Source organism: Hibiscus syriacus, unplaced genomic scaffold (genome assembly GCF_006381635.1).
Source record: "Hibiscus syriacus cultivar Baekdansim isolate YM2019G1 unplaced genomic scaffold, ASM638163v2 tig00111128_pilon, whole genome shotgun sequence".
Taxonomy (NCBI): Eukaryota; Viridiplantae; Streptophyta; class Magnoliopsida; order Malvales; family Malvaceae; genus Hibiscus; species Hibiscus syriacus.
In genome coordinates this window covers 315,344-329,267 of record NW_024062989.1, presented here as the reverse complement: position 1 = coordinate 329,267, position 13,924 = coordinate 315,344, and the positions used below count along the sequence as shown (strand labels likewise).

The window sequence follows — 13,924 nt, the reverse complement described above, 5'->3', positions numbered from 1 at the left end:
TTCATTTTCTTTTCCACTTCTCTGATTAGATCTATCTCATTATGTCTTTATTTTTCAGTTCAAACCAATTCAATGATGTTTTACACTTTCTTCCATATAAAGCTTCATACGGAGCCATCTTGATACTTGGTTGATAGCTATTGTTGTAGGAAAATTCTACTAAAGGAAAGTATTTCTCCTATGATCCTATAAACTCAATCATACACACCCTTAGCATATATTCCAGAACCTGAATAGTTTGCTCGGATTGACCATCTGTTTGTGGGTGAAAGGTTGTGTTGAAATTTAATCAAGTACCTAAGGCTTCATGTAAGGGCTTCCAAAATCTCGAAGTAAACTTTGGATCTCTATAAGATACAATCAAAACTATCACTCCATGTAGTCGAACTATTTTTTAAATGTATATCTCTTCATACTTTTCCATCGAGTAGTTAGCTCGAACAGGGATGAAATGTGTTGTCTTTGTCAATTGATCAACTATTACCCAAATAGAATCATTTTTGTTCAGTGTCAATGGTATCCCTATGATGAAATCTATCGTAACTCTCTCCCATTTCCATTGAGTAATGGAGATTTGCTATAAAAGTCCTGAAGGCACCTGATGTTCAGCTTTCACTTGTTGACATGTCAGACACTTTATAACAAACTCAGTAATAGTTCTCTTCATACCATGCTACCAATATTGACCTTTTAAATCCTGATACATCTTGTTTCCACCTAGATGCATAGTCAAAGAACTAAAATGTGACTCTAAAAGGATATCTTTCTTCAACTCTTCATTATTTGGAACATAAACTTTTTCTCTGTAATACAAAGATCCATCGGACTTTACTTCAAATTGGCTTCATTATTTTTCAATTTTTGTATCCTTGATAAGCACTTTTCATATTTTCTTTTTAGATCTTTTATTCGAACCAATATAATAAGCTTTAGATTTAATTCATCCACCAAAGCACCATCATCTTTTAAAGACAATTGGGCATCTAGCGCGTGAAGAGCTAAAGAAGTCTTCCGGTTAAGTGCATCATCCACAATATTAGACTTCCTAAGATGGTAATCTATGATTACATCATAGTCCTTGAGTAGCTCTATTCATCTCCTCTGTCTTAAGTGTAGCTCCTTTTGAGATAGCAAATATTTTGGACTTTTGTGATTGGATTCTTAAGTGCAGCTCCTTCTCCCAAACAAAAGTGGTGTGTTTGGTGTCAACCCAAAAGAAAGAAACAAAAAAAAGCGTCTGAAACAATCGGAGACCGTTAGACATGGCTGAGGCAACAGTAGCATCACAACAGAGTTTAATACTGAAAGCTCCTCCCACTCTTTCTTCGTTTTCACAGTCTCTATCGCAACAGTCAAAAGCCAATGTCTTCGTCTCTCCGAACCACCTCCTCTTTTCGTATCTTCTCTTATTCCTCCGCCGCTCGACGTTCTCCCCGCGCTACTCCCTCTCTCCTGTCTTTCTCTTCCTCTCTCAGATCCCTCGCATTCTATCTTCTCTCCTCTCCCTTATATCGCCACCAGGTTCCTCCTCTTCTTTATGTTTCTCTTTTGGATTTATATATATCGTTTCTTTTTAAAAACAATTTGTCTTTATTGATATTGATAGAGAGGATCAGCTGTTGATGTGTCCACTAACGGACGATTCAGCTCTGTGACAAGTCCGAAATGCGCTGCCTCGCATGCTGATCAGTTGAAAAGTGCTAGAGAAGATATCCGACAGCTTTTAAAATCCAAACACTGTCACCCTATTCTGGTATTGATCCCATTTCACTTTGTTCGTTGTTGAATGCATGTTATGTTTCTTTGAATTTGAATTTTTTAGCGTAAAAATAATAGCACAGTAGTTCATTCTGAAGACATGTTTAATTCTAGTGAACTTTATTTCATACTTGAAGTATTGTACCGTACTACCATAAGCTTACGCAGCATAAAAACATATAGCGATCTTCGGTTTTACTTGAGGATCAAATGATAAACAATATGCTTAAATGTTGTTAAATGAATTATCTCAGACTCGTTTTAGTTTCTTACTACAACATCGGAGTTTCAGGGGGGGAATGGCCCAAAAGTTTTTTCAGGAATTCAGAAAAATTCCATTTATTGTAGTATGATACTGATATATGCTCAATAGGTTCGTCCAGGATGGCATGATGCTGGTACCTACAACAAGAACGTTAAGGAATGGCCTCAAAGAAGTGGTGCAAATGGAAGTCTTAGGTTTGAAGCTGAGCTGAAATATAAATCCAATACGGGTATTATGTTGGCTCCTTCTTATAACGTAGAATTAGCTTAGTTAGTACTTGCTAGCGCTCTAGTATCATTAGCTTATGTTTCAGGTCTTGTCAATGCTTTGAAACTCATTCAGCCTATCAAGGACAAGTATCCTGTTGTAACTTACGCGGATTTGTTCCAGTTGGCTAGTGCTACTGCTATTGAGGTCATCCTTGCTATTATTTTTCAGTTTGTATTTTTGTATCAATCCAATTTGTAGTTATTAGACTGAGAATAAAGTTGACATTTCAGGAGGCTGGGGGACCTAGAATTCCCATGAAATATGGAAGAGCTGATGCCCCTAGTCCTAACTACTGTCCTGAAGAGGGCAGACTACCTGGTAAATGAAACTTATATCAGTGCATGATTTTCTTATTATCAATGTAAATTACGGGAAGATCATGGTGTGTCTGGTTTCCTAAATTAAGACATATAAATAGAGATGTGAGAAACCTTTTATCCAAAAAAAAAAAGACAAACCGAGATGGGCCGCTGTTTCTTGAATGGTTATCGTGAACTAGATCTCTAGGCGGGTCATTACATTGTTGTGACTTGTGAAATCTTTCATTGTTGGCATCTACTGCATCTTCAACTGCTGACAAATAGGCACTACCTGGCGTTCATCATCAACAGCATAGAACATATACTTAGGGTGTCATTGTTCTAAAACTGGAATACTGGATGAAACCAACTGATCGGATCAGTTATATTTGAAACTGGTGGCTTGTTTGGTTCAGCAACTATACAAGAACCAGCTAATAACCCTCCCGTCAAAATCTGGAACCAGATTGTAATTAATAAGCTGTGAACCTTTAAGCTTTAGTTTTATAAAGACCATAAAATTAAGTCAAATGCGTTTGTTTGTTAATTATCAAATACTATGGTATTGTTTAGTTTACATTAAATTAGTAACGTAAAAGAAAATCAAACGGCTGTTCCAACTGATTGTACTGAGAACTAGAGGTCTGACATGCTTGACCTTTGGCCCTGTTTTCTTTAACATTACTATTACTGCATCTTCAATTAATTTGGGCCTGTTTTACCCCGTTTCCTCATTGGCATGATACATTATCTTCTACTTATGTTTAGAGACCTCTAATTGTTATGAATTTTCTCTGTTATTTAGCTGCTGGAGCTTCAGCATCTGCTGATCATATTTTTTTTTGATAGAAATTGGATAGGCCTCGTTAAAAACCCCCTTCTTAACCTCCATGTTACAACAATAACATGAAAGACATAGGAAGAAGGAAAAAAGTGCCTAAAAAATCATTAATACCAGAATAATACATAGCCATCCTAAGAAGTTCTGTTACAACATAAAACTTAAAAACCAAACACATAACATAAATAACCAACTCAAAAGTTGTGCAACCAATTCAATACTCTAATAATCATCCTATTCCTTCTTTAGCTAGTTTATCTGCTTCACAATTAGCAGCTCTCAAAATATGCCTAACAATTAACCCTCTACTCTCCACTAAGGCAGCAATGTCTTTCACCAAAGACTGGAACATAGGAGTACATACACCCAGATTTTTAATCCATTTCAGTGCATTAAGTGAATCTGATTCCAGGATGACCCTTGGAAATGAAACCAAAGTTTTCTGCTCAATATACATCAGCCCTCTTTTTATAGCCAATAGCTCTGCAAGAATAGGAGGTCCTCCCCCAATCCTTTCAGAAAATGAACCTTGCTGCAACCCTTGAGCATCCCTTAACAATCCACCAATGCCTCATTTATCCCACTCCTTAGACATCACACCATCAACATTTAATTTAACGAAACCTAAGGGAGGAGCAGTCCAACACGAGGAAGAAATAGAATCCTTCTTCCTTCTTACCCCCAAATCAGCTAATTTAATATCACCCACAAGAGAATCAAAATTAATATGCACATCATTTAATCTCGCGACAAACCATGATGCAATTCTAAAACGAACAAGGAAGAACAATAACGGGCCATCCACCATTCCTTTCCCAAAAATAATATCATTTCTACACTTCCAAACTGTCCAAAGCATCGCGCTAGGAATGAACTTCCAAATGGTGGATTTCGGGATTAAATCATTCCAAACAATTATAAAATCCAACAAAGTCTGAGGTGGCACAAAAGATACATTCCAAGATGACAAAAATCTATACCACAGGCCTCCAATGACCTCACAATGTACAAATACGTGAGAAACTGACTCCACACACTTTCCACACAAAGGACATAACGAGTCTTTAATCCCTGTAACTCCTCGCTTTATCAATTCCTCTCTAACTGCCACTCTCTGATGAGAAGCCTGCCAAACAAAAGTTTTGACCTGAGGAGGAGCAACCCCTGTCCATACAATGCTGTCCCAAGTACCATCATCTTCCTCATTACCAGCCCAATCAAAATAGCACCTTACACATGATTTAGCTAAAAAAACAGCCCTCCCCATTCCCTGTCCAGACCCAGCAGTCTTCTTGCAAAGATAATAAAGAGGTAGAATTCAACAAGGACATAAGTTGCATCCACTGTTCCACCTCCCAGTCCACCAAATTCCTCCTTAATTTAATGTCCCAACAACACCCTGATGAAGAATTTTCCATGAACTCTGCAACTTTGCCCCCTTTATTCATTGATAGAGCAAAGATCCTTGGGAACCTAACTTTTAAAGGAAAAGAACCCAACCAAGAATCATGCCAAAATTGCACTGTCTCTCCATTCCCCATCTTCAAACACAAATTATTCTTTACACAGTCCCCAAAATCATCATTAAAAAAGGAATTATTAATTATTCCTTTCCAAATCCAAGATGCCCGATTAGACAAAGAATTCGTAATTAAGTATGTATTAAAGTCTAGATTATACATGCAACACATAACTTTTTTCCACCACGAATTCTTCTCTGTTGCAAATTTCCATACCCATTTACCCAAAAGAGCTCTATTTAGAAGAGTCAAATTCAGAATTCCCAAACCCCCAACCTCTTCGACTTGCATACTAACTTCCAATTCAGCCAATGAATGTTCCTCTTATCCGCCGAACCGCCCCAAAGGAAGGCAACCATTATAGAATTCAATCTCTTAACCACACCAATTGGAATTCTAAAAAGGGAGAGAAAATAAGTCGGAAGAGAACACAAAAATGACTTCACCAAAACTGCCCTGCCAGCTAGAGATAAGGAATTAGCCTTCCAACCAGCCAATTTAGAATAAAATCTCTGGACAATTGGCTCCCACAATACTGCAGAATTTCTCTTAGATCCCAATGGTAATCCTAAATATTATATTGGAAACAATCCCACTGTGCAGCCAATTTCCACTGCCCAACCTGCTAACTCATCTGGATCCACGTTAATACAAAATATTTTGCTCTTAGATAAATTCAATTGCAAACCTGTCATCAATTCAAAACTTAACAACACCCTTCTGACATTCTTCAAGTCTCGAACAGTGACCTTGCTAAAGATAATGAGGTCATCCGCAAATTGCAAATGTGATAGCATAAACAACCTCTCTTGATTTTCTAACTCAAAGCCCGAAAACAACCATATCTCCACTGCTTTAGCCAACATCAAATGAAGCAACTCTCCAACCAAATTAAACAACATTGGAGATAATGAACAGCCTTGTCGTAGACCTTTTACTGTTTTAAATTTTTCTGTCAGGGTTCTATTAATGAGAACTGAAATTATGGTTGTTAAAATGCATTGATTAATCCATGAAGACCACTTATCCTCAAACCCCATTTTGCATATTATTTTCGTCAATATATCACAATCCACATAATCATAAGCTCTTTAAAATCTACTTTAAATACGACCCCCTTAAACCCCTTTTTCCTCTAATAATCGATACCCTCATTTTCAATAAACGAGCAGTCCATAATCTGTCTTCCCGGTATAAACGCAAATTGTGAGGGGCTAATAATTTCATTTATACAAAGGCTTAACCTTCTAGCTAGAACTTTAGATAGAATTTTATATAATCCTCCAACAAGGCTAATTGGCCTAAAATCTTGTAGCTCCTCCGGATTAACCCTTTTTGGAATGAGAAAGATAAAAGAATGGTTCACCTCCGAGTCCCATACCTTCCCTTGGTGAAATTCTCTAAAAAAACACCACCAAGTTTTCTTTCAAATTTCCCCAAAATTTCTTGAAAACCCATAAATTCAAACCATCTGGGCCTGGTGCTTTATTGCTGTCCGAATGCGCAATTGCTTCCTAGATTTCTTCTTCAGAAAATATATTTTCAAGAGCCCTGTTTTGATCTAATAAAAGTTTTAAAAACTCCATATCCAATTCTTACACAACCAAGGTATCGTTTTGGTTGAACACCCCTTGGAAGAAATCCTTCACTGATTTTTTAATTAAAGTAGGATCTGAAATAACATCACTGTTAACATTTAGAGACTTGATCCTATTTATCCTTCCTCTCGCTCTTGCAATTTGGTGGAAAAATCTTGTGTTCTTATCTCCTTCCAAACCCCACTTCATTCTTGATTTCTGCAACCAAATCGATTCTTCTTTCTTGAACAAATCCCATAATTCTTTCTTCGCTTCCACTAAAACCTTCATAAAAACCAATGAACTACCTTGTTGTAAATCCAATTCCATCGCCTGAATTTCATTCTTAAGGCTGTTAATCTTTGCAAGAATCTAAAGATATCTTTTATTAGACCATCTTTTGACCGCCCCCTTGACTCCCATCAACAGATTAGAAATGTTATTATTTTCTCCCTGTTTTCGAAAATTCTACAATTCATCCTCCATCATCTCGCTAAAACCAGCCTCTTCTATTACATAATTAAACAACATGAATGGTTTGTGACCCCAGTTAATTTCATAATTTTCCAACATAATCATATTGTGGTCCGAAACAGACCTCGGCTGCAAGGTTTGAATAATCTTGGGAAACAATGATAGGAACCTCTGATTAACCAAAAAATGATCCAATCTGATATATGTAGGTTCGTCTCTGTTATTGCGCCAAGTATAACAACCTCCTGACAACGGTAAATCAACCACATTTGCTTTAGACACAAAATCTCTAAATAATCCCAATGAAACCGAATTTACAGCATCACCCACTTTCTCCTCATGTGCCAGCACTGCATTAAAATTCCCTCCTAAACAGACTGGGCCATTCACAGTCTCCACAAAATCCAAAAGCTCTCTAAAAACTGCTCCTTTTCTGACTCCACGCTTGGACCATACACATTTATAAAACAACAAGCCTCTGAATCCCCATCAAAAGAACCCATAATTTCCGTGAATCTCTGCTGTGTAAATTTTTGCTGCACTACAAACTCTTTCTCATTCCATAATGTTATTATTCCTCCAATAGAACCTTCAGCTGGAGAAACTAACGAACCAGTTAACAATTTTCCTCCCATTTTCCTCAGCAAAGAATTCCTCACAACTTTCAATTTCGACTCTTGTACAAATAAAATTAAAGGTTTCTTTTCATCAATAAACTTCCTAATAGCTCTAGCTTTTACCCTCCTACCCAAACCCCTAACATTCCAAAACATTATTTTCCAATTAATCATCTTTCTCAGTCAAAAATCTTATTAGGCTTATCCCCTTGACTTCCCCCATTCAACTCTCTTCCCTTTACTGAGGAACTGCCTTTTTCATTAATGCTTTCTTCGCCCCTCTGAATGTAACTCCCATTAACTTACTCACATTCCAGCACTCTAATGCCTCTACCTCTCCCTCAATCTCATCTTGACATACATGATCTGAAGTTGTACCAACACAACTCTTCACTCCCCCCCGTCTCGATCTCGAATAGACACGATTATATAATCCTCTTTCCGATTTACTGACGGAAACATTATTGCTGGAAATTTTGGGTTGGGACGAGTGGACAGTCCCTGACTAAACAGCAGGCCGAAACTGCTCTGCTATATTATTTGAAGTTGAAACATGAGAAACAATACTTGTTCTAATACCCTCTTTATCCAGCCCATTCTTCCCCATGGTTTGCAGACCTGTTTGCAGCCCATTATCCTGGTCAACCTTGTTAAGCTCTATTAAATCACCTCTACCTTCATTTGAATTTCCTAGCTCATTCTGCTGGGTAGGGACAGCTCCTACAGCTGTAAATCCCTCATATAAGTCAATAAAAGACATATTTTTTTGAATCTTTGTTCAAATTCAAACGCTCAAAATCTGAGCTTTTCCGTAGTGGGGAATCGTGTACCCATGCCTCCACCATTTATTGGGAATCTGATAATTTTTGAAATCCCACTTGTTATGCCTGTCTCGATTGAATAATTTCCTGTCTCCAATCCAAAGAATTCTCTTTCCATGGATCTTCTTCAGAAACATCATCTCCAACCAAGTTTGTTACTTCTGGGGGAAAATCCTCAAAACACTCAACATTTATTTTGGTACAGAACTTCCTCCCATACGTATTAATAATAACATGTTCTGGAATATCAAATGGACTTTGGACCCTGAGCAGCATCTGAGCCACTCTACAGTCCACTTTTTGAGCAGTTTTTTCCTTAATCGTCACTAGCTTGCCCTATCGGGATGCCAAACTGGCTCTAAAAATTTAATTGTAAGTTTTTGGTAACCCTAGTAATAGTTTAAATTGGATTTTCCTTCTTCAATGGCAGAAAAAGGGGCCGGGAGCACCAGGAGGACAATCCTGGACAGTGCAATGGTTGAAGTTTGACAATTCATACTTCAAGGTTTGCAATGGAATCACTTTTGCTTTTCAAGAAGACATGTGAAAGCCTCTGATTCTCTTTTATCCACTCGTACAGGAGATCCTAGCTAAAAGTGATAAAGATCTGCTTGTGTTGCCAACTGATGCTGCTCTTTTTGAAGATCCCTCTTTCAAGGTAAGTAGGTGGAGTTCAATTTAAGCCAGTAAGAATATATAATCACAGTTTTGGCTGGGCATTACTCTCTTTGCAGGTATGTGCCGAGAAATATGCCAAAGATCAAGAGACGTTCTTCAAGGATTTTGCAGAAGCCCACGCCAAACTTAGCAACCTTGGGGCCAAATTTGACCCACCAGAGGTATGTTTGAGAAGGATGGTTGCATGCTTATTAACTTTGCTGAAGAAGACAGTTTAATTAGTAAAAGTTTATACTTTGCTAGACTTCTATTCCTCTTTTTAAAATTAATCACTACTTGAATTGATACAGATCCAATTTGACATTATCCGGATTAAATCAGTTAAATTGAAAATAAAAAATATAATTAATTCAACCGATAAATAACCAGATTGGACCAGTTAAATTAAAAATAAAAAAGTCAAAAATTAACTTCATCCATCATCTTCATTGTACATACAACTACTGATTCCTAAAATCAATTGCATTTGATGATCAGGGCTTTTAGATGCTGCACCATAGAAGTTTGTGGTCGTCAAGTACTCTGACATGAAAGGTTGTAACCATGAATAACTTATTTCATCTTCATCATATATATATATATATATACTGATTTCTAAAACTGATTGCTTTTTCTTTTTTTAATACATATTACATGTTGCATGAAGCAATCTTCTGAAGGAGATTTGTACATGTGACAACTGTTCATTTTGTCTCTTTTCCACGATTTTATTGCAGGACTAAAAAGGATAGCAGAGGACAAAAAAGGCAGCAACAAGGGGAAAATTAAAGAGCACCACCAAACCCAACAAGAAGCAACCCCACCCCTGTTTGACAAGTTTTGGACTATCAGGATTTAGAATCCTTAAAAAGTTTTGTTTCTTTTAGGAGAAAACTATTTCCTTTTTAAAGCTTTGACCAGACAAAAGTGTCTAATTCAAACTTTTTTCTTTAATCTCTCCCTGGGGATTGAACGCTGTAAAAAGAAGAAGAAAAAAAGAAAGGAAGGAGATGATTGAATATAAGGCAGTCTGCCCCCGTTTATGCAAGCACATGGAGTGTTGAGTTAATAATTCACTCTCATGGAAAATTCATCATTTCTACACACCTTTCCTCTGCACCTTTTCCATTATTTGTTGGGTGAAACTTCTTTATCCTTTTTCACCTTCACTGTACCCAAACCTTATCTATCTCTATATATTTACTCGTTTATATATATTATCTTATACACTAACAACTTTACAAACACTGTTATAATTCCAGTATACGTCCCTTCAATAAAAAAACAATTCTAGTACACGTAGGAATAATCACAAGTCAGGTTAGTAGTTAATCCAAACCTGTTATTAACATTATATCTTTTTATTCGTCATTTGATTCAATTTAAATTTTATAAAATTTTATTGACTCAAATTTATTAGATAAAAACTTATTTTTAATCTGATCAGATATAAATATAAATATTTTTGTTTGATAAAATATAGACCTAATTAAAAATAAAAATATATAAAGAGATGTTATTGCAATTATCCTTAAATACATAAGAAATATTTATATTATTATCTTGAATTAACAATGTCTCACTCTGAGCTCAATTTGATCTTAATCTAAATTTCCAAAAAAAAAAAAAACAATCTTATAAATTTGAATCGAATCAAAATTAAAACCCATTAAATTCAAACTAAATAATCATCATTAATTTATACATTCTTGATATAAATAATATATATATAAGATTGTATTTAAAATATAGGTTAATAATTCTTAAACTATTTACAACTCCTTAAATTTCTAATTTGATAATCTGTGTTCGACTGTACTCAAATAGAGAAAATTAATAATTTCAATAATTTATATACATCAAAATAAGTTCATCATTAAGATCATTTATATATATATTAAAATAAGACCATTACTAATGGTTAAGAATAGTTAAAGCGACACGAGTGATTGATGAAAGATATTTTACTAGACAATTTTTCCCTACAAGTTTTTTTAAATGGGAAATTTTATCATGCGATAATCTTAATATATGACTAAGTAAAGATGTTATTGATTTTGTTATTATTTTTTTAATAAAACCGATAAAAAATTACCTAAAACATTAATATTTTTAACATTTTCAGTAAAATGCTCAATAATAACAAAACCGATAAAAAAATAATGTTTTAGGTAACACTTTATCAAAACTGATAAAGCGTCCAATAATAACAAAACCAGTAGAAATAATAATATTTTAAATAATTTTTTATCAATTTTATTAAAATAATAATAATAAAATTGATAACACTTTTTTTAACTATATATTAAAACTATCGCACGAGTGAATTTTTTTTTTCCAAAGGTAAATTGCCCTGCGGTAAACAACTACCGCAACACACAAATAGAATTACCATTTCTATCAGAAGCTTCACTTAAACTAAAATAACCATTTTTTAACTTATTGAAAAAAAGATCACTGAGCAAATACTAGGGATGGTACTTTTATTTTAATCTTACTGATTTTGACATGATGTAATTTAATTGAATTATTTTTTATTTTGAAAATTTGAATTATGGTTAGATTAAGTTGAAATTTTTTTAAGGATGAAGTTAGATGGAATTTGAATTTATGATATAAATTTGATTCAAGCCGATATAATATTATAATTTTTTTTATGTATTCAAAAATAATAATAATATTATTTTTTTAATTTATTTTTTCAATTAGGTTCTTATTTTACCTCATCAAAGTGATACATATAAAGAGGGATAACATTCAATTATGTTCTGTAAAACTAAAAAAAATTATATTAATTTAGGATTGTTTGATGAGCTAAAATATACTACTGATATTAATAGTAAGAGATAAGAAGAGATATATATATATATATATACACACTTTAAGGTATGATCATTTTAAATCCGATTCGGATTGGGTGATTTAGAATTGGTTTAATTTTCAAGTTAGATTCAAGTAGACCAAAAATATGACCGAACTCGTCATGTGACCATCTCTAATAATAACAATGTGATCGATTGAATTTTAATTAGATAGATATTATTATTATTATTTTATAATACATAAAAATATAATAATTAATTATTTAAACATATTATAGATTTCAATGTGTTGAGAATAATTTTAATTTAAATCTTATATAAAAGTATTTTTACAATTAAATTACATATTCATTGGATATCAAAATCAAACCCTCGTCTACAATCAATCTGTGGACAAACTAGAGGTCAGCGTAATTGAACATCACCAACTATCAAAGCATAGACTCATACTGTTAAAATATGTGTTTGGTAATCCATATTTTTTTTTACTAATCAAGTCTTCATTATTAATAAATGTCTGGTTCAATGGTATCTTAATCAGTAATTATATTTCATATAAATAAACTTATGTTGCCATGCAACATGAAGTTTGAAATTTCCCCAACGTTCAACTATTTTGCAGTGCCTCGTTTTCGGGAATATATAAGGTGCGTTTGGTTTACAAAATGTAAGATTATTAGTGGGAATAAAAGATTAGCAGATAATAGGATTACTGAGAATGTTATATTTTGTGTTTGGTTGGTTTAGCATGAATGTAATATTACCGTGTTTAGTTAAAGGAATAAAAGATTATTAGAATCTATATTTGACCAAATTGTCGTTATTATATATTTATTTTTTAACAAGTTGAATTATATGATAATATTACTATAATTAATTTATATATTTTCTTTAAAAAAATAAATTCATAAAATTTATATAATTTTTTTTACAAAATCGAAAAAATAAATAGATTTAATGAAAAGGTAAATTTTATTTTAACCCCTGCACTTCAAAAATTTTAATTATAGACTTTTATGTAAATTTAAAATAGTTTCAGGATAAATTTTTAATTTAACCTTCGTAGAATTTTTATTATTTAACGACAGAAAAATGATATTTTTTAAAAAAAATTAAGGGTATTTTAGTCTAAAGCGCGATAATCCAACAATATCTAAGATAAGAGGGCAGTGACGGATCTAAAAATTTATGATTGGGAGTCCAAAATTCTAATAATATTATTTTTCAAAAAATCAGTATGGAAATTTTCATTTTTTTCTTTTCCCTTTAACATATTAAACTAAATTTATTAACTTTTTTAAAATAATGGGTATGCAATTGAACCCCTCCAAGGCTTCATGCATCCGCCACTGTAAGAGGGGTAATCACGTTCCCGATAATATACCCAAAAAAATCACTGTTGATAATAAAATATTACGAAATATGATTACCGACCAACCAAACGAAAAATGAGAATTACATTCCCCTGATAATACAACATTTTTGAATCAAACGGGTCTAAGTGCTTCATACAATCACTTTCAACAATTTTTAAAAAAATAAAGTGAGTCGGAATCTAATATTAGAAATATCTCCGTTTATATTAAATTGCAACCTTGTGTGTACTAAAAGAAAAGTCTACAATTTTCATTAAAATCCCCCTAAAATGAGTCAAAAAATTAACTCAACAATTGTTAAATATTTTGAACTTAAAAATTAACTCAACAATTGTTAAATGTTTTGAATTATTCAAGTTTTATTTTATAAGTCAACTTTTATTTAATTTTTTATTTAATTCAAATCAATTTTTTAATATCAAATCGAGTCAAAAAAATAATTATTTCTGAATCAAATTGATTTTTAATCACCTCAACTGAATGTACATTTAAACATATAACAAATGATCTCTATTAAGATTTGTCTTATACAAGATAAATAACTTTATCCTTTAATAAATCCAAGGGACAACTTGTTTAATTAAAAGTATATTTAGAAAAAATGACCCTAGAAAGTTAATTATATTA

The 13,924-nt window shown here is 33.3% G+C and overlaps 1 pseudogene; it reads left to right on the top strand.

Annotated features, from left to right (window-relative positions):
- The first annotated feature begins 1,262 nt into the window (after window positions 1-1,262).
- On the top strand, window positions 1,263-9,796 carry LOC120154330 (annotated as a pseudogene).
- Window positions 9,797-13,924: the final 4,128 nt, after the last annotated feature.